Here is a 6,204-nt window from a genome sequence, read left to right as displayed (position 1 = left end):
GCCTCGCAGTGTCTTCTGATTGAGTCACACTGCGGGCCTGGGATCCATGGGCATGCGCAGTGCATATCTTCCTCTCGGGCTCTCGCTCATTTCCCTCCGCCTTCTTTAGACTGTGCGCCGTCAGCTGATCCCTAATAGCATGCCACGGCCGTGACACCGCACAGTCTGAAGAAGAGGGAAGGAGGGGAGTGAGAGTCGAGGATATGCACTGTGCATGCCCATGGTTCCAAGGCCCGCAGTGGGATTACGTTAAACGAGACTGCGAGGTGGGATCTGGAGCAGCGTGGACGCACAGGCACTGACAGCCTGACACCAAATTATGTCAGAAGACAGGCAGCGCTAATTGGGCATGGCCAAGGGCTAACAGAACAGCGCAGGCTCCGTGACAGCTTAAAACAACGCTGAGGAGGCAGCGCACGGCACCAAGGGGATAGGAATGACAGCTGTGCTGTGTCCCATTACGAAGGAAATTCGCACCTCCGGGACGGTTTAACGGTATAAGGGGACACATTTTTAGTGTTTACTTCGGTGTTTGCAAGGAGCATAATTAAAAGAACCACCTTTTCCTTTTGCATCCTTAGTGCTGCACAAGATGGCTCTTTCAGCTACAAACGTCTTGGGGGGGGTTAAAGGTTCCCTTTCAACTTGCTCCAATCAGGCTTCGACCTACACTCTGTTCCTCTGCTCCTCCTGCTGTCCCTGGGCTCTAACACCGCCAGTTGGTGCCTGGAAGTGCTGTGTGCACAGTCAACAGTCGCTCCTCTGTTATTGGGGTTCAGTAACGTCAGTTGATCCCCAGCTGTGTGTGCGGCAATACCTCCAATCTGCTCCTCCTGCTGTCCCTGGGCTCTAACACCGCCAGTTGGTGCCTGGAAGTGCTGTCTGCACAGTCAACAGTCGCTCCTCTGTTATTGGGGTTCAGTAACGTCAGCTGATCCCCAGCTGTGTGTGCGGCAATACCTCCAATCTGCTCCTCCTGCTGTCCCTGGGCTCTAACACCGCCAGTTGGTGCCTGGAAGTGCTGTCTGCACAGTCAACAGTCGCTCCTCTGTTATTGGGGTTCAGTAACGTCAGCTGATCCCCAGCTGTGTATCCGGCAACGTGTCATGCGACCGCCACGCTGGCACAACTAAAATGTAAGGGGACCTGTTCCCCCCCCCCCCAGGCGTTTGTTACTGAAAGAGCCACCATGTGCAGCACTAATACTGCACAAGGGAAAGGTCGCTCTTGAAATTATGCTCCTTGCAAACGCTGAACTACACACTCATGTAATGTGTCCCCTCACACCGTCCAACCGTCCCGGAGGTGGGACTTTCCTTTGTAATGTGACGCAGCACAGCCATCATTGCTACCCCCTTGGCACCGTGCGCTGCCTCCTTAGCGTTGTTTGATTCCGTCATGGACCCTGCGCTGTTATGTTATCCCTTGGCCATGCACAGTTTGCGCAGCCCGTCCTCTGACATCATTTGTTGTCGTCCTGGCTGCGCCTGTGCGTCCACGCTGCCCGAAATCACACCTCGCAGTGTCGTCTAATGTGATCCCACAGTGGGCCTGGTATCCATGGCCATGCGCAGTGCATATACTAGCCTCTCACTCCCCTTCTTCACGCTTCTTCAGACTAGGCGGCGTCAGCTGATCCCTAATAGCATGCCACGGCCGTGACGCCGCACAGTCTGAAAAAGCAGGAAGGAGGTGAGTGAGAGGCGATGATATGCACTGCGCATGCCCATGGATCCCTGGCCCGCAGTGGGACTACATTAGATTACACTGCAAGGTTGGATCTCGGGCAGCTTGGACGCACAGGCACTGCCAGCCTGACACCTACATGATGTCAGAAGACGGGCACCGCTAACTGTGCATGGCCAAGGGATAACATTACAGCGCGGGCTCCGTGACAGAACCAAACAACGTTGAGGAGGTGGCGCCCGGCACCAAGTGGGTTGGAATGACGGCTGTGCTGTGTCACATTACAAAGGAAAGTCCCACTTCCGGGATGGTTTGACGGTGTGAGGGGACACATTATATGAGTGTGTACTTCAGCGTTTGCAAGGAGCATAATTTTCGGAGCCACCATTTTCCATGTGCAGTATTACTGCTGTACAAGATGGCTCTTTCAGCAACAAATGCCTGGGGGGGGGGTTAAAGGTTCCCTTTCAACTTGCTCCACTGCAGGCTTCGGCCTACACTCTGCTCCTCTTTGATTCCCTGGGTTTCAACACTGTCAGTTGCCACCTGGAAGTGTTGTCTACACAGAAAAAACACTAGGTGATGTGTCAGTGGGGTTCAGCACCGCCAGCTGTTCCCCTGCTGTGTAGTCGGCAACGTGTCCAGCACAAGCCATGCTGGCACAACAGAACAAAAGCTGCCACCAGTGCAGGCTTCGGCCTACACTCTGCTCCTCTCCTCCTCCTGCTGACCCTGGGCTCAAACACCGCTAGTTTTTGCCCGGAAGTGCAAGCTGCACAGAGAAAAACACCAGCCAATGTGTTAGTGGGGTTCAGCAACGCCAGCTGTTCCCCTGCTGTGTAGCCGGCAACGTGACCTGCAAACGCCACGCAGGCACATGAACTGAAATTAAAGGGAACCTGGCCCCACCCCCCCAGGTGTTTCTATGTATAACAGCCACCTAGTACAGCAGTACTGCTGCATTTGTGCAAGGTGGCTGTCTTTTTATCCTTGCCCACGTGGAACTCAACACGTACAAAATGTGTCTCATTGAGACCATTCCACTGTCCCTGAGGTGTGACTTTCCTTTCTAATGATACGCAGCACCCCCCTTGGTAGCGTTTCCCGTCTTTTGACATCATGGTTAGCTGGCTGCGCCTGTGCATCCGCCCTGCTAGAAACAACGCCCCTCGTTGTCATATTTATTTTGTCAGCGAGGGTGTGGTTTATGGGCACGAGCAGTGCATATGTTCGCCTGTCTTAACTCATCTCCTTCCGCCTTCTTCAGACTGTGCGGCCTCCTGGCCGTGGTAGGCGATAAGGGATCAGCTGAGGCCGCCCAGTCTGAAGCAGGTGTAAGGACATGTGTGAGCGGCAAACCTATTTACTGCAAAAGGCCACGAATCCCAGCCACGCAGTGTGTTTTTTGGAAAACACACTGCGGGTCTGGGATTCATATTCATTGCTAACCGCAACGGCCAACATGAAATGAGGTGAGAAGACAGGCATCGCTCACAGCGCATGGCCAAGGAATAACAAGAGCGCAGACTCCTGTACAGCAAATAACATCGCTCAGGAAGCTGCGCCCATGCACCAAGGTGTTATTTTCGACACCAGTGCTGCTTTTCTTTAAAAAGACAAGTAACGCCTCCACTACTGTTTTACAGTATAATAGGCTAAATAGTGTACGCGTTTTATTCAGCGTGTGCAAGGAGCAAATTAAATAGAGCAACCTTTTACTTGTGCAGCATTAATGCTGCACAAGGTGTGGCTCTTGTACCTTGCAACACCTGAGGGGGGTTAAAGGTTACCTTTGAAATTGGTTCAACTAGGCTTCGGCCTACACTCTGCTCCTCTCCTCCTCCTGCTGACCCTGGGCTCTAACAACGCTAGTTTTTGCCCGGAAATGCGATCTGCACAGAGAAAAACACCAGTCAATGTGTCAGTGGGGTTCAGCAACGCCAGCTGTTCCCCTGCTGTGTAGCTTGCATCGTGTCCAGCACAAGCCACGCTGGCACAACCGACCAAAAGCTGCCACCAGTGCAGGCTTCGGCCTACACTTTGCTCCTCTCCTCCTCCTGCTGACCCTGGGCTCTAACACCGCCAGTTTTTGCCCGGACATGCGAGCTGCACAGAGAAAAACACCAGTCAATGTGTCAGTGGGGTTCAGCAACGCCAGCTGTTCCCCTGCTGTGTAGCTTGCAACGTGACCTGCAAACGCCACGCAGGCACATGAACTGAAATTGAAGGGAGCCTGCCCCCCCACCCCCAGGTGTTTCTATGTATAATAGCCACCTTGTACAGCAGTACTGCTGCATTTGTACAAGGTGGCTGACTTTTTATCCTTGCCCACGTGGAACTCAACACGTACAAAATGTGTCTCATTGAGACCATTCCACTGTCCCTGAGGTGTGACTTTCCTTTCTAATGATACGCAGCACCCCCCTTGGTAGCGTTTCCCGTCTTTTGACATCATGGTTAGCTGGCTGCGCCTGTGCATCCGCCCTGCTAGAAACGCCCCTCGTTGTCATATTTATTTTGTCAGCGAGGGTGTGGTTTATGGGCACGAGCAGTGCATATGTTCGCCTGTCGTCACTCATCTCCTTCCGCCTTCTTCAGACTGTGCGGCCTCATGGCCGCGACATGCGAAAAGGGATCAGATGAGGCCGCCCAGTCTGAAGCAGGTGTAAGGACGTGTGTGAGCGGCGAAAATATTTACTGCTCAAGGCCACGAATCCCAGCACCGCAGTGTGACTTTATGAAAAGGCACTGTGGGTCTGGGATTTATGGCCATCGTTAACCGCAGCGGCCAACATAAAATGAGGTCATAAGACGGGCATCGCTAACAGGGCATTGCCAAGGGATAACACAAGAGCGCAGACTCCTGTACAGCAAAAAACAACGCTCAGGAAGCTGCGCCAAGCACCAAGGCGTTATTTGGGACACCTGTGCTGCGTCTCCTTAAAAATACAAGTCACGCCTCAACTACAGTTTGACTGTAAAATGGGCTAAATTGTGTACGTGTTGCATTCAGCGTGTGCAAGTAGACAAATTAATAGAGCAACCTTTTACTTGTGCAGCATTAATGCTGCACGAGGTGTGGCTCTTGTACCTTGCAACACCTGAGGGGGGTTAAAGGTTACCTTTGAAATTGGTTCAACTAGGCTTCGGCCTACACTCTGCTCCTCTCCTCCTCCTGCTGACCCTGGGCTCTAACAACGCTAGTTTTTGCCCGGAAGTGCTAGCTGCACCGAGAAAAACACCAGCCAATGTGTTAGTGGGGTTCAGCACCGCCTGCTGTTCCCCCACTGTGTAGCCGGCAAAGTGTCCTGCAAACGCAATGCAGACACAAAGCTGACTCCAGTGCAGGCTTCGGCCTACACTCTGCTCCCCCTGCTTACCCTTTGCTCCAACATCGCTAGTTGGGGCTGTAGGAAGCCAATCTTTGATAGGCAACGCATCTGGGTTCTAGCTCCGCCAGCTGGTTCTCGGCAGTGTTCTTGTCACAGGTACTCCCTCGTGCCAAGCCTGGTTTCAGCACCGTCAGCTGTTTCCGGGTTGTGTCAAGCTCACTGAGACGCCTATGCTTGCCCCGTCGTGGTGCGGTCGGGTTAGCCAACTCCAGGGTGCCTCCAGTTTAGGAGCTTCCTATGTGGGCTGCGTGAACTGGTAGTCAAGGCTGGTTCTGTAGTGCCAGTAGGCCCAGCTCCCCCTGTAGGACTGTTGGGTTCGGTAACTGCGGCTGCCTCGCGGCCTAGCTGTTCTCTCCTATCCTGTGGGCCTTCGGGTCCACCTCCTGGTTCCAGCACCGTCAGCTGGTTCCAGGCCGAGCCTTTGGCTTAGGTGCCTCCTCCTGGGTATCCGAGTTCCGCCAACGTCAGGCGGTCCTTGGTAGTGCTTTTAAGCGCGGGCACCTACAGCTTAGTAACCAGGTACCAGCACCGTCAGCTGGTCTTCGGTCGTGCCATTGGCTCTTGCACACTGGGGCAACGCATCCGGGTTCCAGCACCGCCAGCTGGTTCTCGGCAGTGTTTTTGTCACAGGTACTCCCTCGTGCCAAACCTGGTTTCAGCACCGTCAGCTGTTTCCGGGTTGTGTCAAGCTCACTGAGACGCCTATGCTTGCCCCGTCGTGGTGCGGTCGGGTTAGCCAACTCCAGGGTGCCTCCAGTTTAGGAGCTTCCTATGTGGGCTGCGTGAACTGGTAGTCAAGGCTGGTTCTGTAGTGCCAGTAGGCCCAGCTCCCCCTGTAGGACTGTTGGGGTTCGGTAACTGTGGCTGCCTCGCGGCCTAGCTGTTCTCTCCTCTCCTGTGGGCCTTCGGGTCCACCTCCTGGTTCCAGCACCGTCAGCTGGTTCCAGGCCGAGCCTTTGGCTTAGGTGCCTCCTCCTGGGTATCCGAGTTCCGCCAACGCCAGGCGGTCCTTGGTAGTGCTTTTAAGCGCGGGCACCTACAGCTTAGTAACCGGGTTCCAGCACCGTCAGCTGGTCCTCGGTCGTGCCATTGGCTCTTGCACACTGGGGCAACGCATCTGGGTTCC

This window comes from Ranitomeya imitator, chromosome 6 (assembly GCF_032444005.1).
Source record: "Ranitomeya imitator isolate aRanImi1 chromosome 6, aRanImi1.pri, whole genome shotgun sequence".
In the NCBI taxonomy this organism is placed as follows: Eukaryota; Metazoa; Chordata; class Amphibia; order Anura; family Dendrobatidae; genus Ranitomeya; species Ranitomeya imitator.
This window is presented reverse-complemented; position numbering follows the sequence as displayed.